The sequence below is a fragment of the Canis lupus genome, chromosome 23 (assembly GCF_048164855.1).
Source record: "Canis lupus baileyi chromosome 23, mCanLup2.hap1, whole genome shotgun sequence".
Classification (NCBI taxonomy): Eukaryota; Metazoa; Chordata; class Mammalia; order Carnivora; family Canidae; genus Canis; species Canis lupus.
The window spans coordinates 46540793-46564516 of NC_132860.1; the positions used below are offsets into that span (position 1 = coordinate 46540793).

The following is a 23724-nucleotide window of genomic DNA, read 5'->3' on the forward strand; positions in this document are numbered from 1 at the left end:
TCTTTTGTTTCACATTGAATACAATTTTTATTTCCCATTTTCACGTCTCATTCTAGGAATAAAGGTTGGCTGAAAAAGCCAAACCAGTTCATACCTACAGTCACTTCAAAGATGTTAGTCTCATCTGTCCCTACTATATTTTCAAATCTACAAGAATAATTTACTTCAAGCATCACTCCAACAATTCCTTAGCACTTACATTTATTATGACAAGGTGCTTATAGGGGCACCCAACTGCCTCCAAATCAAATTAAATCTCATTGTCATAGTTTTCAGAGTATCAGAGCTCATGTTTACATTCACTTCAGCTACACAAACCTGTTCCTGGACACCGGTCATGAGAATCAGACTCTTCCCACTTTCGATTCTGAGTATCTTTTAATTTACTCTCAAAATGCCTTTTCTCACCCACTGTGGTTTGTAACTACCTAAATCTTCTGTTGAAGGTTCATTTTCCGTAAGAAACCAGTCCTAAATTATCCTTACTGGATCCTTCCAATAAATCTAGGCATTACAACACCTTTGCATGTGTATTCAGTTATAGTTATGTATATACTGATATACTATGTTTATATTGATTCATCTTGTTCATATGGACTCATTATATAGTGCACATACTCCTTTTAAAGAAAGCTAACAATTACCAAACCCTTACTATGTACAAAACACTGGGTTATAGAATAGCCTCTGCCCTTGAGATTTCAGCCCTATAAGAGACATCATACCACATCAGCACATCAATAGTATCATGAAAGATACAAACAAGGAAGGACTAGGAGAAAAAAATCAAAGGAAATGGAAGTAATTTAAGGATTAGAGGAAAGCAAGAAATATATTAAAATGAAGCATTTGAAATTTCTACTTCTACAGGTAAAATGGCCAAATATCAACTATTCCATTGGGCTCAATGTGATAAAATGAAGAAGACAGAAAAAATCTAGTTGGATCTTTAAAGATTGTTGGGGGATCCCTGGATGGCTCAGCAGTTTAGTGCCTGCCTTTGGCCCAGGACGTGATCCTAGAGTCTTGGGATCCAGTTCCACGTCAGGCTCCCTGCATGGAGCCTGCTAGCCTGCTTCTCTCTCCGCCTGTCTCTCTCTTTCTCTCTCTCTCTCTCTCTCGAATAAATAAATAAAATCTTTTTTTAAAAAATAAAGATTGTGAGGCACAGATCAGGGCATTGCAAATCAAGCATAAGCATACACAACAAGAAATTTTAAAAACAGCTTGGGAAAGTATAGGGTATTATTGTGTGGACAATGAGTAATTTACTCAAACTAAATGGACAAAAGGGCAAAAAGATAGCCTAGTGCCAGACCACTGAGGATCCTTAGTGCCAAGCTTAAAAGCTTTGCTAGGAATAGGCAAAGGGCTCACAGTAAGATACCACTCCATGCCACCTACCGTAGCTATAATCAAAAAGACAGACAATAACAAATGTTAGCAAAGATATGGAGAAATTGGAAGCCTCCTATATCGCTGGTGGGGCTATAAAATGATAAGAGCCACTATGAAGAACAGTCTGGCAGTTCTTTAAAATGTGAACAGAATTTCCAAATGATCCAGCGATTACATTCCTCAATGCACCCCCAAGAGAAATAAAAACATATGTCCACACAAAAGAACACATGGATACACATGAATATACATGAATGTTCACAGCAGCATTATTCATAATAGTCAAAAAGTCAAAACCAGTCAATGTCATTCTCCTGCTTAAAATCCTCCAATGGCTTCCCACTTCCTTACTTCAAACAGCCTTCAAGTCATTACAGGATCTGCTCCCCATCTCCTTCTTCAGCTTCCTCTTGTACCTCTCTCTCTCTTCCTTGCTTTGCCTCAGTTCAATCACACTGGTCTTCTTTGAGATCCTTAAATATGCTGGCCCCTCTGCAGGGAGCATGTTTATGCCAAACTCCTTCTTGATTTAAGTTTTCAACTGAAACATCACCTCTTCAGGGAAATCTGACCAGATGAATCAGATCAGATCCCTTAGTAGTTGCTGTCTCATAACACTTTGTGTTTTTAGTTCCCTCTACCTATAAATGTTCTTACATTTCTTTACATATGTTTGATTAACATCTATGTGCCGTAAGACCACACACTTCAAGAAAGAAGGAACCATGTCAATTTTACTCCATTCTGTTCCTAGGACCACAGAGCAGGCACTCAGAGAATATTTGTTGAATTAATTAATGACTGAAAGAATGAATGAGAATGATCAAAAGATTGGAGTATTCGAACCAAATTCATCAGAGGCCATGACTAGGATATTCAAGACAAAATGAAAAAGAAACTTGAGAAAGGAAACGGAGGGCAGAACAAGGATAGAGGGAGATAAATGATCTCATTTAAGTTCTGGAATTACCATGTATGCTATTTTATACATCATAGTTTCCCATTTCCATTCAAACACTTCTTAGCACACTGCGACAAACATTTCTTTAAAGAGATTATGTCTTACGTGAATGACAAATAATCCTTAACTGCTGGGAACTGGTTTTTTACCGTGTGTTTTGGTTTTTTGGTTAGGTGTTTTGTTTTGTTTTGGACTATGTTATTTCCATTGGGATGGTTAAAAAAAAATAGTTGAGAATTTAAAAACCAGAGTTTTAGTACCATCAAGCTAACAGCAGTATCCTTGGGCAAATGACCTATTCCCCATTCCAGTTCCATTATCTGTGAAAAGTAACAATTAGACTATTTTAGTATGCTTTTTTGGTGGTCCTCTACCTCTTTGAGAATCTCATGAAAGCTATTCTCTGATTTGCTTACAATATCAGGGACTTTAAGGTTAAGAACCATGGCCCAGATGATCCTCTTTCTGTTTTTTAAGATTCTATATATTTACTTAAGGAAGAAATAGAGCATGAGCAGAGGAAGGGACAAAAGGAGAGGGAAAAGCAGACTCCCTGCTGAGCAGATTCCCAATGTGGGGGGATTTGATCCCAGTTCTCTGAGATCAAGACCTGAGCTGAAGGCAGATGCATAATCTACTGAACCACCCAGGTGCCCCCTAAATGATTCCTTTTAGTTCTAAAGTGGTCTAGGGCTTTTGAAATGAATATTCTACCTTTTGTTATATCCATTACAGTATCTAAATACTGAAAAATTAAATTGTCCACAAAGTAGTGTGTTTGTACCTATATGTATTTTCTAATTCTATAATCACACCCTTAGTCTTAAATATGAAGACTCAGACAAAATAGAAATATTCCAATATTGTGTTTCTTACAATAAAGTCTTTTTTTTCCTTACAATAAAGTCTTTAAGAGAATATTTGTGTATAATTATATCAAACAGAAACTAAACCCAATAGCTATATTTATTTTAGGAGCTCTGGGCTATCACTATGTAAATTCAACACTCCTGCTTATAAACAAATAGAAATGACATCATATCAAGAAATATAAGCCTCTTTTTTCACAACGGGTTTGCCGCCAGAACACAGGTGTCGTGAAAATCATCACTAAACCTAAACCAAAATGGGAAAGGAAAAGACTCACATCAACATCGTCATCATTGGACACGTAGATTCGGGCATGTCTACCACTACTGGCCATCTGATCTACAAATGTGGTGGGATCGACAAAAGAACTACCGAAAAATTTGAGAAGGAGGGTGCTTAGATGGGAAAAGGCTCCTTCAAGTATGCCTGGGTCTTGGATAAACTGAAAGCTGAATGTGAACGTGGTATCACCAATGATATCTCCCCGTGGAAATTTGAGTCCAGCAAGTATTACATGACCATCATTGATACCCCAGGACACAGAGACTTTATCAAAAACATGATTACAGGCACATCTCAGGTTGATGGTGATGTCCTGCTTGTTGCTGCTGATGTTGGTGAATTTGAAGCAGGTATCTCCAAAAATGGGCAGACCCGTGAGTGTGCCCTTCTGGCTTACACGTTGGGTGTAAAACAACTAATTGTTGGTGTTAATAAAATGGATTCCACCCTACAGCCAGAAGAGATACAAGGAAATCATTAAGGAAGTCAGTACCTACATTAAGAAAATTGGCTACTGGGATCCCTGGGTGGCGCAGCGGTTTAGCGCCTGCCTTTGGCCCAGGGCGCTATCCTGGAGACCGGGGATTGAATCCCACGTCCGGCCCCGGTGCATGGAGCCTGCTTCTCCCTCTGCCTATGTCTCTGCCTTTCTCTCTCTGTGTGACTATCATAAATAAATAAAAATTAAAAAAAAAAATTGGCTACAACCCCAACACAGTAGCATGTGTGCCAATTTCTGGTGGAATGGTGCAAAATGCTAGAGCCAAGTGCTAACATACCTTGGTTCAAGGGATGTAAAGTCACTCATAAAGTTGGGAATGGCAGTGGAACCACACTGCTTGAAGCTCTGGATTGCAGTCTGCCACCAACTCATCCAACTGATTTCAAATCAACCATTTGAAATGGTTCCTGGCAAACCTATGTGTGTTGAGAGCTTCTCTGACTATCCTCCTCTGGGCCATTTTGCTGTTCGTGACATGAGAAAGACAGTTGCTGTGGGTGTCATCAAAGCAGTGGACAAGAAGGCAGCTGGAGCTGGCAAAGTCACCAAGTCTGCCCAGAAAGCTCAGAAGGCTAAATGAATATTATCCCCAATACCTGCCACCCCAGTCTTAATCAGTGGTGGAAGAACAGTCTCAGAACTGTTTGTGTCAATTGGCCATTTAAGTTTAATAGTAAAACGGGATCCCTGGGTGGCGCAGCGGTTTGGCGCCTGCCTTTGGCCCAGGGCGCGATCCGGGAGACCCTGGATCGAATCCCACGTCGGGCTCCCGGTGCATGGAGCCTGTTTCTCCCTCTGCCTGTGTCTCTGCCTCTCTCTCTCTCTCTCTGTGTGACTATCATAAATAAATAAAAATTAAAAAAAAAAAGTTTAATAGTAAAAGACTGGTTAATGATAACAATGCATCGTAAAACCTTCAGAAGGAAAGGAGAATGTTTTGTGGACCATTTGGTTTTTTTTGTTTGTTTTTTGTTTTGTGCGTGTGTGGCAGTTTTAAGTTATTAGTTTTTAAAATCAGTACTTTTTAATGGAAACAACTTGACCAAAAATCTGTCACAGAATTTTGAGACCCATTAAAACAAAAGTTTAATGAGAATAAAAAAGAAATATAAGCCTCAATTTCTTTAAATATTTCCACTGTTTTTATATTAAGAGATTGTAGCAGAAACTAGGCCTATCTTTTAAAATGCACAAGTTAGAAAAATATTCTAGTTTGCTAAATAATGATTTTTTTCAAATGTATGACATTTCAAAATATATAGGGGTAATAATTAAGGGAAGAGATCCCCAGAAATATATGACTATATATAAAAATATACATATGGACTCGGTCACTCTTCTCTCTAAATAACTTCATCATGTCGAACTGGAACAGAGGAATACAAACTCAATTGACTGAGGAACATCACCCTTGCCACTGCCCAACATGCTTATATTTACAAAGCTTCTTAGTCAATGGTGTGCACACTTACTCTCACCTTGTGACCTCAGGACACTCACTGCAACTTGGTATTAGCTTCAGAGGCCTGAATCATTTGGAGTAACTCCTCCGCCAAGGTCAAAAATGAAAACATTTGATTTGGAGTAATTTTGGCACTTGGGTTTTTGACAGCACCCTCATTTTTCTTTTTAAATACCACCTGTGGTTTTCCTTCACAAGTCTCTCTCCAAATCAGCAGATGATCATATCATTTCTTAAGACGTTAGTCACCTTCCACATCACAACAAAGTGTCTATCCTCACTGGCTCCATTTTCTCAATACCCATTCACTCCTTAAACCCGACCATCTGGCTTCTGCCTCTAATGAATTCTGTAAAATGGCTCTTTCTGTGATTACTAGTGACCCAATTGTAAAAACAGAACAAAACAAACAAAAATGCTGTTTTCTCAGTTCTGATACTATAAATTCTCATCTCCCTTCACTAGCATATGCTTTTGGTTATCCTGTATCTCAGGTGAACATAATTAATACTCTTGAGCACCCACCATATTCAAGGTCCTAGTGTTTTAGGAACCCCTGAAGATACAGAAATAATAAGAGGTTCTCTGCCTCTGCTGAGTTTTCAGTTCAATATGCTTAATTAAAGTATACACACACAAACACACAAAACACAATACAGAATATGGAAAATGAATGAGAGAAATATAAAGCAGTTAGAGATTGAAAATTGAAAAACTTGTATACAGCTTTAATTTACAGGCTTGAGAAAGATTTTACAAAAGAGATGGTATTTGAGTTTAGCCAAAATACAGAAGAGGTTCAACATCTCAACAATTTCACTAAGAAACAGCAAGAAATTTTTTTTAAAAAAGGAGTGAGAAATTGGGGGATATTAAAGCTATTGCAGATATAGATCACTTGGGTTGGAGTATAGGATACTTATCACCCATCATCAGAGATAAGCCTCAAACAGTTTTTGATTAGACTGTAGAAGGTTATGACAAATAAGTGGATATTTAGCTATTTAGTTCTGAAAGCAGTGAGAAACTACTGAAAGTTTTTGTGTTTTAGGAAGATTATTTTAAGAACAGGTCAAAGAAGAGATGATAAGGGCAGGAAAATCTATTAGGAGACCTCTCCAAGTCAGAGGAACTAAGGTCCTAACCTAGCAGTACAAACGAAACACAAGTGGATGCAAGGGACACCGTGGAGACAGAATCAATAGCACTTGGCAAAGAACTTGACATGATGAGAAAGGGAGAGAAAGGAGTCAAAATATTCCAAGTCTTGCTGACTCAGAAACCAGTGTGCCAAAGTAGCAAAAAAGAAAAGGAGGTAGTGGGATCCCTGGGTGGCGCAGCATTTGACGCCTGCCTTTGGCCCAGGGCGCAATCCTGGAGACCCAGGATCGAATCCCACATCGGGCTCCCGGTGCATGGAGCCTGCTTCTCCCTCTGCCTGTGTCTCTGCCTCTCTCTCTCTCTCTGTGACTATCATAAATAAATAAAAATTAAAAAAAAAATTTTAAAAAAAAGAAGAAAGGAGGTAGTTTAGGGAGCTGAGAGTTCCAACCTGAAATTTCTTGATAGGATGTCATTTCTATTTGTCTATAAGCAGGAGTGTTGAATTTACACAGTGATAGCCCAGAGTTTCTGAAATTAAGTACAGCTATTGGGTTTAGTTTCCATTTGATATAATTATACACAAATAATCTCTTAAAGACTTTATTATAAGAAATACAATACTGGAATATTTCTATTTTGTTTGAGTCTTCATATTTAAGACTAAGGCTGTGATTATAGAATTAGAAAATATATATAGTTTTAACAGAAACTCAGTTAACAGGTCACTGAATTAGGTCTTAATAGACAAAAAAAAAAAAAAAAAAAAAAAAAAGGCCACAAAATGACAAAAATAGGAAATACAGAAGAATCTCTCAGAAATACAGACTCCCGGGATCCCTGGGTGGCGCAGCGGTTTGGCGCCTGCCTTTGGCCCAGGGCGCGATCCTGGAGACCCAGGATCGAATCCCACATCAGGCTCCCGGTGCATGGAGCCTGCTTCTCCCTCTGCCTGTGTCTCTGCCTCTCTCTCTCTCTCTGTGACTATCATAAATAAGTAAAAAAAAAAAAAAATTAGAAATACAGACTCCCACCGTTTCAGTTGTCACCTCTGTGCAAAAGATATGCAAATATATCTTTAGTTCTCAGTCCCGCATTCACAAATACTTGCTACTGGGACTAACTTCCCTCCAGCCTTGCCTTACCTCTCACTCTGATCCTGCTTGGTGACTGCCCACACCTTACAATGACAGTAAGCTGTGAAGTAACAAGAATTACACCAGATAATATTTTTCAAATCGTTTCTTTCAAATATAAGTAGAGACACCCGTTGATAGCCAACCAGTGAATTATAGGATATTATCACTTTCAAAGACCTCTAGGATCATTCTAGTGAAACTCCTCTCATTTATACTGATAAAGTAACAGCCCAGAAAAGTGAAGAGAATGGTTTGAAATATCAAATTCTTTTTCAAATAATTATTTTTCTTAAAATATTTTATTTATTTATTCATGAGAGATAGAGAGAGAGAAAAGCAGAGACATAGGCAGAGGGAGAAGCAGGCTCCCTGTGGGGAGCCTGATGTGGGCCTCGATCCCCGGACCCCTGAGCCAAAGGCAGATGCTCAACCACTGAGCCACCCAGGCATTCCTGGTTTGAAATATCTTCTCAAAAAAAATTTTTTTTAATTTATGCTGGACATAGAGAGAGGCAGAGACACAGGAGAAGGGAGAAGCAGGATCCATGCCAGGAGCCTGACACGGGACTCGATCCCAAGACTCCAGGATCGCGCTGTGGGCCAAAGGCAGGCGCTATACCGCTGAGCCACCCAGGGATCCCAGTATCTTCTCAAATTAGTGGCAGACCCAGGTACAGAATAAGATCCCCTTTGACTAAACCACATTGCTTCTTATATGGAGTATAGAACCAAAAGAAGAAATACCCTCAGGGTGCTTATTATCTAACTGGGGAGATGAAACACACACACACACACACACACACACACACACACAACACAGACACACACAACCAGTATTTCTTCCATGTCAGCTCACAGCATAAGGATGAAGGTCAGTTAAGAGCAATCAAAGAAGATAAAGCAGAACTGGATTTAAAAGTGGGTTAAAGAATAAGCCTACCAGTAAGCAGTACTTTCAGGTCCATTTCCCATAATTCTTTTAAGTTTATGGAAACAAACAGAGGGAACACAGTCTATATGAGAAGACTAGATAGTCAATTAAATCCCTCCTTTAGAATTCAATAGAAAGCCAAGCGTTATTGCAGGATCTGAAAGTAAATAAAGACAAGACCCTAATGACAATCTAGTATTAGCTCACAGAAGGTTACTGCTCCTTGACTCCTCTATTTTACTGACTACCAGTGCTTCATTTCTTTTAACTCCATTATGAAGTAGCCATGTGGCCTTGGACAGGATGTTCTACCCTCTGAGTCTTTGTTTTTTTGTGTGTAAAATGAAGATGATGAAATCTACTTCATATCATTAGTCATTTATTCAGCAGTTGGCGTTCCAAGTAAGATCACTCACTCTCTTCTAGTACCTACCCTCCATCAGCTGGAGTAAAAAAAAAATGGGCATCAGTAATCCAAATGCTCTGGAGGAGTACGACTGTCCCTCCAGCTCTCCCCCCAGTCTCATCACTACCACTGGGAAAAGTGAAGAGGGAACCCCAGAACCCTGTGCAAGACCTTACATTTCCTTCCCTGCTCAATGCTCACAGTCTCACACTCTATCTTAAAACTGTAAGGACTAACTTCATCATATCCTTTAGCTCTGTTTTCAAAGGTACCCAAAAGAAGTCAGAACTGCCAGACCCTCATCCCCTCTTCTGATCCCATCCTCCACTTACCCCCAACTCTTGTATTTTGGATTTTCAAGGTCAAACATCAGCAAAATTTCCTCTACTCTCGCTCTCTCTCAAATGGTCTCTTTACCTTTCACTCCAAAGTCTGGTCTTCCCAAGGACATTGCTCTCTCCACAGATCTTTCAAATGGAAAAATAAGGCTACGTTTTCTGTCCTATACCCTCTCCCACCATTGCATCTGCAAACTGGGCTTTGTTCTTCATTGTCACTTGCAGACTATTCTTTTGGTCTGCGTTTAGAAACCCCAAGCTTTCAATCTCATGCCATCGAACTACACCACCCAAAAGCCCTCCTTGTTGACATCATCTACCAACCTCTAAGTCACTCTCTCTCATTCCCCGAAGAATTAGCTTCAGGCTCACAGACTCCCCATCATTTTTTTTATAATAAATATATTTTTTATTGGTATTCAATTTGCCAACATACAGAATAACACCCAGCGCTCATCCCATCAAGTGCCCCCCTCAGTGCCCGTCACCTATTCACCCCCACCCCCTGCCCTCCTCCCCTTCCACCACCCCCAGTTCGTTTTCCAGAGTTCAGAGTCTTCATGTTCTGTCTCCCTTTCTGATATTTCCTACCCATTTCTTCTCCCTTCCCTTCTATTCCCTTTCACTATTATTTATATTCCCCAAATGAATGAGACCATATAATGTTTGTCCTTCTCCGATTGACTTATTTCACTCAGCATAATACCCTCCAGTTCCATCCATGTTGAAGCAAATGGTGGGTATTTGTCGTGTCTAATGGCTGAGGAATATCCCATTGTATACATAAACCACATCTTCTTTATCCATTCATCTTTCGATGGACACCGAGGCTCCCTCCGCAGTTTGGCTATTGTGGACATTGCTGCTATAAACATCGGGGTGCAGGTGTCCCGGCATTTCATTGCATCTGCACCTTTGGGGTAAATCCCCAGCAGTGCAATTGCTGGGTCGTAGGGCAGCTCTATTTTTAACTCTTTGAGGAACCTCCACACAGTTTTCCAGAGTGGCTGCACCAGTTCACATTCCCACCAACAGTGTAAGAGGGTTCCCTTTTCTCCGCATCCTCTCCAACATTTGTGGTTTCCTGCCTTGTTAATTTTCCCCATTCTCACTGGTGTGAGGTGGTATCTCATTGTGGTTTTGATTTGTATTTCCCTGATGGCAAGTGATGCAGAACATTTTCTCACGTGCGTGTTGGCCATGTCTATGTCTTCCTCTGTGAGATTTCTGTTCATGTCTTTTGCCCATTTCATGACTGGATTGTTTGTTTCTTTGGTGTTGAGTTTAATAAGTTCTTTATAGATCTTGGAAACTAGCCCTTTATCTGATACGTCATTTGCAAATATCTTCTCCCATTCTGTAGGTTGTCTTTTAGTTTTGTTGACTGTATCCTTTGCTGTGCAAAAGCTTCTTATCTTGATGAAGTCCCAATAGTTCATTTTTGCTTTTGTTTCTTTTGCCTTCGTGGATGTATCTTGCAAGAAGTTACTGTGGCCGAGTTCAAAAAGGGTGTTGCCTGTGTTCTCCTCTAGGATTTTGATGGAATCTTGTCTCACATTTAGATCTTTCATCCATTTTGAGTTTATCTTTGTGTCTGGTGTAAGAGAATGGTCTAGTTTCATTCTTCTGCATGTGGATGTCCAATTTTCCCAGCACCATTTATTGAAGAGGCTGTCTTTCTTCCAGTGGATAGTCTTCCCTCCTTTATTGAATATTAATTGACCATAAAGTTGTGGGTCCACTTCTGGATTCTCTGTTCTGTTCCATTGATTTATGTGTCTGTTTTTGTGCCAGTACCACACTGTCTTGATGACCACAGCTTTGTAGTACAACCTGAAATCTGGCATTGTGATGCCCCCAGCTATGGTTTTCTTTTTTAAAATTCCCATGGCTAGGGGATCCCTGGGTGGCTCAGAGGTTTAGCGTCTGCCTTTGGCCAGGGTGCGATCCTGGAGTCCCGGGATCGAGTCCCACGTCGGGCTCCTGGCATGGAGCCTGCTTCTCCCTCCTCCTGTGTCTCTGCCTCTCTCTATCTCTCTATCATAAATAAATAAATAAATCTTTAAAAAAAAAATTCCCGTGGCTATTCAGGGTCTTTTTTGATTCCACACAAATCTTAAAATAATTTGTTCTAACTCTCCCCATCATTCTAATATTAGTACAATTGACGTAATTTTTACTGATTGCAATATCCATATCAATGAACATTCAACATCCTGGCTCTCAGTTCCTGGACCTCTTCTTCTCCAATGATCCACATCAGAGACCAGGATCATACCCTGCCAGTACCAATTAACTGTAAGCTCTCCTTAAATTTCAAACATTCTGCTGTCTGACCACCAGCTCCTTCTCTCTAGCACACCAGCTCACTTATTAACTGTTCAATCCTACCAAGACCCCCACTGCTCCTACTACTATTTCATATCCTCACTTCGGTCTTTTCCCAATTATTAACTTCTTGGCCTGTCATGACAATCACTCCCTTGCCCTTGATTGCTTCATGGTACTAACCTGGCAACACCCAAATGCTAGTTAAAGCCAACTCTCTGCCTACGTCAGACCTCTACCCACACAGATGAATCAGTCCAGAGATAACCATACAGCCTGGACTCACTTTGAATTCTAACTTCCCTCAACTAGGCCCTTAACACTGCTCAGCACACACACCACATTTCCCCAGTCTCATTCTTCTAAACAACTCTTTTGGGTCTTTCTTTAGTCTTTTCTTTCTTCACCCTCTACTGCCCTCTCCATCCTGCAATTTAGTAGATGACCTACATTCCTATTTCACTGAAGGAATCAAAGGAAATATTCCATAAGCTCCCCAACTATAACCCATGTGCATCCCTTACTTTGGAGAAACTGTCCATACTCTCATGTAAGCCAGCTCCTCCCCCGAATTCCAGCTCCACTCATCTACACAAGAAAATCTCTCCAGCAATTCTTCCCTCCACTTTGTGCATCATACAACTGTCCTTTTCTACTCAATTATTCCAACAAGCATAAAAACATGTTATTTCTCTCAATCTCTCCAGATAGCATGATAGCACATCATTCCTTGGAGCTTCTTTCTAGCAAAGTTCCTTGAAGATGTCTATATTCACTGCTTCCAATTCCTTACCTCTCATTCTCTCTTGAACCTATTTCAATCGAGCCAGCAAAAATGCTTTTGCCAAGGTCATTAGGAACATCCATTTTGTTAAACTCAGTTGTCAACTTAGTCCTTATCAGCAGCATCTAACGTAACTGATCCCTCCTCCTTGAAATACTTTCCATACTTGTCTTCCAAAACACTATACTCATGGCAACCCTACTAACTACTAGGCACTCTTTTTCACAGATCTCCTACAATAATTCCTTCTCACCTTCTTAACCTCTTACCATAGGAGTACCCCTGAACTCTTAGTCTCTGATCTCTTTTCTCTATGTACACCTCTCTTAATAATCTCACCCAGTCTCACAGCTGTAAGAGCATTAAATTGATAAGCACAAATTTTTAGTGCTATCCCAGATTTCTCTCTTGAACTCCAGATTCTAATAACCTACATATGTTTAACACCTCCAGGTGGACACTTAAGATGCCCAAAACCAAATTCCTACTCTTCTTCCTGAAACCAGCTCTAACATCTTAGTAAATGGTAATCCTATCCTTCTATACTTTCTTGGACCAAAAACTAGAATAAGGAAATTCTGTTGGCTGCATCTTCAAAACATGTCCAGTACCCAGTCACTTCTCTCTACCTCTTCTATCATCTCCTTCCTCTGCATGATTCCAATTGTCTATAACCAGTCTCCTTACTTCTGCATCCCAGTCTGTTTTTTGTTTGTGGGGTTTTGTGGGGGTTTTTTGTTTTAGGAAAGGCAGACTGCCTCATGCAGCACCTCATTTGGATATATCTGGAATCTTGGAAATTCAACCCTAAGTTCTTCTACAAATGGACCTTAAGAGCCTGTTTGGAGGTTCTAGCAGGGCAGCAGAGCTACTCATATACCCTTGACCCAAAAAGAATGCTCCTCCTCTATCAGGAAAGGTCACCTCTTTACCTGAGAAAACAGCTTTGGGAGGTATGCACATGGAGTGGTGAAGGGGACACCTGCCTAGGCAGCCAGATTGGCCAAGTCAACCCTGGAAATCAATGTGGTGCAGCCAGATCACCCTCGTATCTCATCACAGTCTTTTCTTAACCCAGCAGCTGGAGTGATCCTTTTTGAAATATTATCACTCTTCTGCAAAAAACCTTCCACTACCTTCTCATCTTACAGAATAATAGCCAAAGTCTTTAAAATGGCCTATAAGGCCTTTTTCACAATCTGCTCCCACCCCAGCCTCCCTGATCGTAAATCCTACTTTTCTTTCTTTTGCTCCCCTATAACAGTCCTCAAACACACCAGGCAAGTTCCTACTAGAAGACCTTTATTTCACCAGTTATCTCTCTCACCTTCCACATTTCCTGTTTTTTCCTTCACTTCCTTCAGCTTATTTGCTCAAATGTTGGCTTCCCTGGTTATTTTATTTAAAAGTGCAAACCACTCTAAACCCACCCACTCATTCTCTATTCTTTTCCTGTTTTATTTTTCCTAGAGTGCTTATTACCATCTGACATACTTTATGTTTTACTTATCTATTTAATATCTCCTCCATTTAGTTAATAATTACTGACTGCTTACCATATGCCAGGAAGAGTTCACCTACTTATAAAGATTAAATAAAATAATGCATGCAGGGGAGCCCCAGTGGCTCAGCAGTTTGGCGCTGCCTTCAGCCCAGGGTGAGATCCTGGAAACCCGGGATAGAGTCCCACATCGGGCTCCCTGTATGGAGCCTGCTTCTCCCTCTGCCTGTGTCTTTGCCTCTCTCTCTCTCTCTCATGAATGAATAAATAAAATCTTTCTAAAAATAATAATAATAATGCATGCAAAGAGTTTATTAGCACATTACCTGACAACAGAAACACTAAAACAACATAAACTATTTTTACGTAATGGAGACTGTAATAGAACACCTCCTGCTGCCATCAGAGAACTCTAGTTCATCAGAATAAGGTCAAACACAGGATTTGAGGAGTAAAACAAATGAGACTCTAATAATTTGATCCTTAAGGAACCAAGGAACTAAACTGTCCATAATCAAACAGTCGCTGCCACAGAAAACTTAATAATAATTCATTTAAAACAAGACAAGCAGGAGTACCTGGGTGGCACAGTTGGTTAAGCATCCTGATGTCGGCTCAGGTTATGATCTCAGGGTCCTGAGATCAAGCCCTGCATCAGGCTCCACGTTCAGGGTGAAGTCTGCTGGTCCTTCTCCCTCTTGCTCCTCGCCCACCCTCACTCATGCTCTCGCTCTCTCAAATAAATAAATAAATAAATAAATAAATAAATAAAATTTTTGAAAAAAGAAAAGCTAACATAAATAACCTCTAGAGAATGAAATTTTTCACTTCCCTTCTAGCAATCCATTCCAATTATTAAATCATCATTGGAAACATAGATCATTTATGCTTTCATCACAAATACCACATACTATTTTATTTCAAAACCAAAAAAGCATGTGTACACTTAAGCATTTAATAGTGGACTGTGTTACCATACTAAAAAGTATCTTTGTAATATGAAGCAAAGGACACTTTGGCAAATGCTAACACATAGATAAGCTACTCGCCCACTCCAACCAAGACATGTGAGTTTAAACTACAAGAAAGAAAACAATTGGTCTCATAATTCAAGGAAAGTTGGTTAGCCTTTCAGAGCCTTGACTTCATATTACAAGTAGAGATAAAAATACTTGCTCTTCTTATCTCACTGGATAGTTATAAAAAAAAAAAAAAACTGAAAATGCTATGTGCATTGTTAAGAGTCTTTTATAGGTAAACCCCAATGATTAAAAAAAGGGGTTGGGATAGGAACATTCTGCCACTGATAATGTGCTAAAATGTTGAAAATGAAGTTACTGTTAAAATGTTTAAGACTTAAGTTTAGAGTCTTAAAATTTAAGAGAAGTTGTTTAAAAAAAAAAAAAAAAGGTGGGACACCCGGGTGGCTCAGCGGTTTAGCAACCACCTTTGGCCCAGGGCATGATCCTGGAGTCCTGGGATCGAGTCCCACATCGGGCTCCCTGCATGGAGTCTGCTAGTCCCTCTGCCCGTGTCTCTACCTCTCTCTCTGTACTCTCATGAATAAATAAAATAAATCTTAAAAAAAAAAAAAGTACGCATGGGGCTTTTTAAGAAACAAGACATCTTTTCAGAAAGACTTTCCAGATTCATTCAGCACATTCATCTTTAATTCACAGCTATTTCTTACTGTTTTTTTGCTAATGTTGTCAAACAAACGTATGTTTTCTAGTTGGATAAAATGCACAAATTCATAAACGCTTATTTACCAAGGAAACTTCCTAAACGAAAATCTGAACTCTTTAGAAATTAGCATTTATAACATATCCATTGTATTAAAAACGGCATCAATAAAATAACAGGCCTAACCTATTTATACTAGAATAACTAATTTTTTTTTAAAGATTTTATTTATTTATTCATGATAGTCACACAGAGAGAAAGAGAGGCAGAGACATAGGCAGAGGGAGAAGCAGGCTCCATGCAGGGAGCCCGACGTGGGATTCGATCCCGGGTCTCCAGGATCGTGCCCTGGGCCAAAGGCAGGCGCCAAACCGCTGCGCCACCCAGGGATCCCTATACTAGAATAACTTAAAGGAATAACTGATTTATAGAAAAAAACATTAAATAAATATTTGAGATGATCAGTTCTATCATTACAAAGAATAAAAGAATAAGCAGAATGTCATAAGATATGAAAAAAAATTTTCTTATCATTTCTGACAAAAGCCAACTTAGAATTTGGGCACACAAATGAAAATATGATATATAAAGAGTTATAGGTTAATGGTCCAAATACTTTTAAATGGCCCTTATTTTGTAACAGCTTCACAGAGATTTCAAAGTCAAGCTCAGAAGAACTGTGGTGTTACTATTCAAATTAAACTCTAGCCACTGCATAGTATCTGCTTTAGTCAGTAAGTGCCACCTCTCCCTCCCCTACATATGCAGATTTTCCCCAAAGTGTACTTAACTGAAAAATACAATTACGTTTCTAAACTAAGCCATCATTCTCCATTATCAATAATCCATTTAATTGACTGACTACAAAAAGTGTCGTTTCTTACATCCAAGTCCTCTTTTTATCTTGAGACTGGTCTTCGAAACAGAGCAGGAAGTGCTGAAGACTTGAGGGCTTTGTGAATGATGTTATTAGATGACATTCAAAGGAATTCAATTCAACGGTGACATTCAAGTCATGAGGAAGACTAAAGGGCTGAGTTGCAATACAAGATGATCTCCAAGTTCAAAGCTAAGATTCTATGATTCAGAGCAAAAATATAAAATTCTGGGATCATAAATGAGTTGAAGAGTTACAATTCTAAATAGTGGAAATATGTGCTAAACTGGGTTTTACTTTTTTTATATCCCTTCATCTAGCTAGTTAAAATGCCCCCAACTTTTCCCTCCCTCCCACACACACACACACACACACATACACAAATAAACTATTGTCTCACTTGGAAATGTGATTCAAAGACTTGTTCTACATCATATCTTAGCTATACTGCAAAAACCTTCCCCATAGAAAGACCCTCACCCATGGGACGCCTGGGTGGCTCAGCAGTTGAGCATCTGCCCTCAGCTCAAGGGTGTGATCCCGAGTCTGGGGATCAAGTCCCACATCGGGCTCCCTGAGAGGAGCCTGCTTCTCTCTCTGCCTATGTCTCTGCCTCTCTCTGTGTGTCTCTCATAAATAAATAAATAAAATCTTAAAAAAAAAAAAAAACAGGCCCTCACCCAACTGCAACACCATGAAATTTTATTCCTCATTTTTAATTAGTATGGGCATTTTTCTGTCCAAATCTCTAGTTAGTCACAGTTGTGATTAAGAAATAAACTTAAGGGCGACTCAGTCAGTTCAGTGTCTGCCTTCATTTGGCTCAGGTCATAATCTCAGGGTCCTGGGACTGAGCCCCTCGTTGGGGAGTCTGCTTCTCCTTCTGCCTCTACCCTATTCGTTCTTTCTCTCTAACAAATATATAAAATCTTTTAAAAAAGAAATAAAATTAAGTTATAACCATGATTCCCTTCTGTTCCTATCAGTCCTTTGATGGAAGTACAAAAAAAAAACAAAAAAAAAACTGACAAGATGATTTAAATATATAAGCCATATATGAATAGAAAATTCACAGGCCCTGGATAACCTGTAAGTAATTAATAGGATTCGGAATAATGGAGAGTTAAGTGTACTTTGAAACAAAAACAGTCATAATATCTTTAGGGTAGGCAAAACATAATTCCTGACCTCAAAAGCATTAAATACCCTTACTCAGATAAGTCAAGTGTGCTATCATAATAAATCATAATAAAACATACATTTTAGAAATTAATCAAGTTGTTATGGAAAGAATATTTTCTCAAAAGCAATAAAACTAATCAAAAGATAACTAGCACTGTGGAATACTCAGATTAATAATACCAATTATCCTTTATACTTATATATAAACTCCACTTCCTAAGAGGCTCAAAATACCTCTTAGGATAAAACTATATTAAGTTTAACGTACTAAATTCTGATTCGTTATCAACTCTTAGGAAGAGCAGTTAAGACTACATGAACATGCAAACAATTTACATTCATAAACATATTTATCCAAATTTGCAGCAGGATGGCCCTCATAAATGGAAAAGTCACTGTCACCAGAATTCCCCCCTTTTCAACCCACTCCTCATCCCATCCTAAACCAGATTGTTCTCTTTATTTCTAATGAAAAAGAATCAAATCAATCTTATTGAAATGCTAACTTCTGGTTCCACAAAACAACCAAATGAATACACATATACACATTACATGTGGAAGAACAGAATTCTGGTCAATAGTGAGTAAGAGAGGCACAACACAGAGAGCAGCACTAGTCATACTGTTTTTTAATAGCCCTGCCACTACCTTAGCCAGAGTGACACAGTTTTGCTTCCACTACAAGATCAAAACAGAAATCCCATCATCTGACTCTTAGTCATTCCCACACATTTACTGGTCTGCTGTTATTATAACAGAGTGTCTTTTTCCCTTTGCTACATACAGTATTCCTAAGAACAATGCTCCACCCTTTTGGTCTCAAAAGTTCTAGGATTTCAAAGTGTAGAGTTAGGTGAACAGAGTTATACAAACTAATTATTAGTAGGACAGGAATTACTCTCTATGTGCTTTTCAAAAGAGTATTACCAAATAAGAGAAAATCCTCTCCATTTTTTTATTTTTTGTTTTAGTTAGGAGATTTTTTAAAAATTATATTCATTCCTGCGAGCTAATCAAGCTAAAAACTTGCAAATTAAGACAATTATGTCCAAGCAAATAAATTTTGGTACCTACTAGAGAAGTACTTCATGCCTCAAAACTACTAAACTTACAAGCATCACTGTTAATGCTGCTAAAGGTAGAGAAATCTGCCTCCAGGGAGCAGGGTTCACCTCTTGCCTCCAAATATTCTCATGCCTCAGAGTAGCTTCAGCTTCCTTGGAAGGATGGAGATTAAGAATGTCTACCTCCGGGGATCCCTGGGTGGCTCAGTGGTTTAGCGCCTGCCTTTGGCCCAGGGTGCGATCCTGGAGTCCCAGGATCAAGTCCCGCGTCGGGCTCCTGGCATGGAGCCTGCTTCTCCCTCTTCCTGTGTCTCTGCCTCTCTCTCTCTCTCTCTCTCTATCATAAATAAATAAATAAATATATAGATAAATAAATAAATATTTTTAAAAAAACAAACAAAAAGAATGTCTACCTCCAACTAAAGGTACAAAGCCACCTGACTTCCTGCTCTTCCCATGTTTCCCCTCCATTTGGGGAGCAGGAACTTCCTGAGTTTCCCTTATCATACCCTCCCACCTAGCTCTCTTCCACAGATGTTTACTAACATCAACAATGTATTATGTACTGGGGATAGAGCTAAAAACAGATTCATTTTTTTCAAGGGACTTACAGTCTTATAATGAAGGTGCCAGATATATAAGTGTCTCATAACAATATAGTAATGAATGAAGGAATATAAAGGACTCAACAGAAACACAGAAGAGAACACAAAGCCAGAACAAGATGCAGAAATGCTTAGTGACTGAAAACATAAGCTTTAGGGTCAGAGAGACTTGCTTTCACCACTCAGCAAATAATAATTCAGGTAAGTTACTTAATCTGGCTCTATTCTTTCTTTCTAAAATAAGATAATGATACCTTCTAAGACTGTAATGAGGATCAAAAACATGATCTATACAAAGTTATTAGTGTTAAATAATTCAAAGTGGTAGAAAGTGTTCGACAAATAGCATTGTGAAAATAAGAGTATCCTCTTCAGGAGGGAAAACAGGATGAGATTAGAAATAAGGGTCTCCTTTTAAGGAGGAATCCATTAATAAAATTAAAATGGAGCAAAGCACCTGATCCTAAAAGTACTTCTTACTTAGATCTGTACTGTAAAATGTCCTCATTTGATTATGATAACTGAATGTACAAACTTTTCAATTTTAAGAGTTTGATGAATCACTTAAAGAATAAATATCAATGTGAAATAGTTTTCTATGTGTATATTTATAATTTTATATTTTTGTTTTTATATACATATGTTTTTATATTTTATGTATTTATATTAATACATGTATTACACACATACACAGACACATCCTATGTAACTTCTGATATATCCAAACAGAAGACTGCTAAGTTTCAATCAGTAAACTATTACTTATATTTTTCAATGTAACCATCAGCAAAGCATTGAACGTCTCTGGCTCTACAGATTTGCTGGACTGTTAATGGAATTATTATTACTTCATTGTCATTCACAGTACACTTGGAGGTATTTCACAATAATAAACAGAAATATAAAATCCAAACATTAACAGAGGCCATATTTTTTCTTCTTACTTCTGATTTAATATTCCAAAATCCAATAAAAACATTTCTACCAAAAGTGAAAAAGTACGTCTGAAAACTAAAGGTGCAGATAAACATACCAAGCATTGTACATTTTTGATTCAAAACAACCTGAAAACAAGTCACCTATATTTTCATATATCCTAATCAACAAATGCCTCCAGAGGATTTGGGAGAGGTTGCACATCTTTTATTTTCAGTTATTATTGACCATAGTCATTACAATAAAATCTAAACCACTTGCCTTATTTGAACCGCTTCACTCCTACTGCCAATTTAACTATTCTTCAGTATTCCATGGAAAGAAAAGGTTCTTCTTAAAAATTATGCTCTTGAAAGTAATGTCCTGAACACATACATAACATGTTTGCCCAAGAACATTAAAGAATGTGGTCTATATTCTGACTGTGAACAAGCTTTTCGAGGAATGCAAATTTGCTTTCAGTACTTACACAATGGACTACAGTGTCATAAGCACTGTTCATGCTTTATTAGTCATTCTGTTCAAAATTTTATTAAGAAAATAATAAAAGGCCTGCAGTGTGTGTAAAACATTAGGACACAAAAGACTTATTGTCAGAATATTTGCAGGATCCCCAAAATAGAAAAACTACCAAAAACAAATTAATTTACAGCTTATAATTATTTTTGAAATGCTACACCAGCACCCTAAATTTCTTAACCAGTCTAGAATATAAAAGATAGGACATAAATGATCTTATCATCATGGCATCTGATGCTGATAGAGACGAAAGACTACATTTTGTATTCTCCAAACAAAGAGGATTTGAGCTTGGGACAGCTGGAGCAGGTTGGCACTTAGTCTGGCAAGGTTCTAAGGTACATGTGACCTTGGGGACAGTTTAATTTGCATTATTTTGTTTTCAGGTCTAGCAACTATACTTCCAAAAATAAAAGTACAGCATATAATTTGGTAATGTACCAGCAAGTGTGAAAAACCAGGCTGCAAAGGAAATACCGTACATACTTCTCTTTTTTTCTGCAGAGTAGTGTTTTTTCAAAGCTCTTATCGGGAAATCTAAATAAATAAAGCAAGCAAAAGCCAAAGCATTCTAGCCAAAATGAGTGTGCCCATAGAGGATGGAGTAAAAATGAAATAAGAGGCACCTTGAGTCCCAATGACAATCCCAACACCCTCAGCAACCCCTTAAAAGAATTTCTCAGAACTTCTAAATCTGACTAAAACTCAGATGAAGGCTAAAATTAAAAATTATATGGATTCATTAGTAGAATCGAAGAGAAAAGTTATTTATATTTCAGCTTAGCTGAGAAAATGTCATACTAAACTGAAAATTGGTCACATCATTAGAACTCAAAGTGCCTGACTCTGAAATTGCATTTCCTTTTAGAACACTTCCATCCCAAAATGAAATATAAGATCAGAAATACTAAAAAAGAAGAGTTGACCTATGCAATAAATGCCTGCTCAAAAACACTGTTACCCAAACAGAAACAACATAGGGAATTCAGGCTTTGATAAATGACCTCACATATAATTTTCTTATTCCATCATGCAAATCTGAATTCAAATTCAAAATCAGAAAGTCACATATCCATTCTTCAGGCTACCTAGAGAGATTTTTTTTTTTATCCTAGATAGAGCAAAACTAATTATTACTATTAATTGGTCACTCTCTTTACAGCGTAATGAGATAAAAATTTTCTGCACAACCTTCAAAATCCCGTAAGTTAACACAGGTGTTTTGTTTTGTTTTGCAGTCATTAACTTAAAACAGTCAGTAGAAAAAGAAAAGCATTCAATGTCTCTTTCTCATTCTAGCCTGGAAAGGTTAAAGTAAAAAATCGAATGTCTTAGCATCATTCAGTGATGTATCTCTCCATAATTTCAAAGACTTTTCCAAATTTACAAGTTTAATTGTAAAAAATTATAAATCAAAAAGATACTTTTTCTTGCTTGTTTTTGCTTTCTTTTTCTCTATCTGTATGATAAAGATGAAGAACACATCTTGCTTTTTAAACAATTTTTTTTTAAAATATTGAACCATTAGCATAGTCCTTTAGAAAAGTCAAAGCACTCTCATCCATACATTATCTCCCATACATACTACCAACTCTAGGGCTAGATTGCCGGGTACTGAATTCGGTTCAATTACTCTGTATAATCTTGAGGAAGTTACTTCACCTCTCAGTTTCCTCACCTACAAAGTGGGAATAATGACAATTCTTATACTTCATATAGGACTGTTATGAGAACTAAATGAATTAACATATATAAAATACTTAGAACAGTGCCTACCACATGGTACACACTACATAGCTGTTAACTGATTTTTCTCTTATAATTGTCATCATCAATCCGCATATTTAGGCCTCACAACAATCCTGTAAAGGTAGGATGGCAGGTTATGATTTTATCCTTTCTCCAGATAAGGGAATCTGGCTCACAGATATCAAATGACCCATCCAGAGTTACAGTCAAGAAGTAGAATCAGAACTAAAGAACCAAGGACTAAGGATCAAGACTTTTCAGTACACTGTGTTGTATCATATCATGGTATATTTTTTTTGGGCTTATACAGTTCAATATACTTCCAGAGGACAGAATTACTACTGTTTTTAAACATTTAAACACTCAAACAATTTTAAGCAGCACACGCTGATAGCCATGCTAAGAATGAGTCTTTGATCCAAAAGACACTTGCATCTCTTCTAAGTACTTCAAGAGTAGTAACATGATTCAGACTTTTAAAGAGAAGTCTGCACTGCATAAATAGGCTGGCAGGACCAGATGAACCTGTCACCAATTTTCCAATATTCAGAATTTCTTTTAAATAGTTAAGATGTATATACCCCATGAAATTTCAGGAGTTCCATGTTATGATTTATGCTGGGCAGTGGAAACAGAATGGCATTTAGAGTCAAAGTTCCAGTTCCAGTTCCATCTCTCATAAGCAAGAGATAATGGATAGTCGTGTCACTTCTCTGAGCTTCAGTTACTGATCTGTCATATGAAGACCTACTTCACAAGGCTGTTATGAGAAATAATGGAGATGATGTAGGTCAAACAGCTTTGTAACTACAAAAACTATACTAAGATGTGTTAACATTACTATTAGCTACTTTGATTACATTGAGGGCTAATACTAAGCATTCATTCATTTTTTCCATGGAAAATGGGTGGAAGACCAAGAAACAAACATATGTATTTCTCTTTTGATTTTAAATTAAACAATAGTGAATATTTTCAGTTAAGACACAAGAAAACACAGAAGACATAGGATCATCATAGCAGTAATCATAATACATTATATTTGTGTTACACTTTACAGTTTTGAAAGCATTTCACCATACCATCATAGAAACATAAACGTTATC

At 38.1% G+C, this 23724-nt stretch overlaps 1 protein-coding gene and 1 long non-coding RNA gene across 19 annotated transcripts in view; one reads left to right on the forward strand and one right to left on the reverse strand.

Moving 5' to 3' along the window:
* MTMR2 (myotubularin related protein 2) overlaps positions 1-23724 on the reverse strand; it is a 120918-nt gene that overhangs the window by 85026 nt on the left and 12168 nt on the right. For 2 of the 18 annotated variants that reach the window (XM_072795098.1, XM_072795105.1), the window contains exon 3: positions 18993-19146. The exons of 10 other annotated variants lie outside the window; for them this stretch is intronic. The gene's annotated coding sequence lies outside the window, so the exon portion shown is untranslated. Of the gene's footprint in view, positions 1-14581; positions 14738-16570; positions 16764-18857; positions 19147-23724 lie in introns of those variants that run through there. 6 more of the 18 variants (XM_072795108.1, XM_072795107.1, XM_072795099.1 and 3 more) reach the window with 5 other exon arrangements.
* LOC140615609 (uncharacterized) lies at positions 4441-5125 on the forward strand. The gene is made up of 2 exons (XR_012016105.1): positions 4441-4678; positions 4883-5125. It is a non-coding gene; the product is annotated as an uncharacterized lncRNA (long non-coding RNA).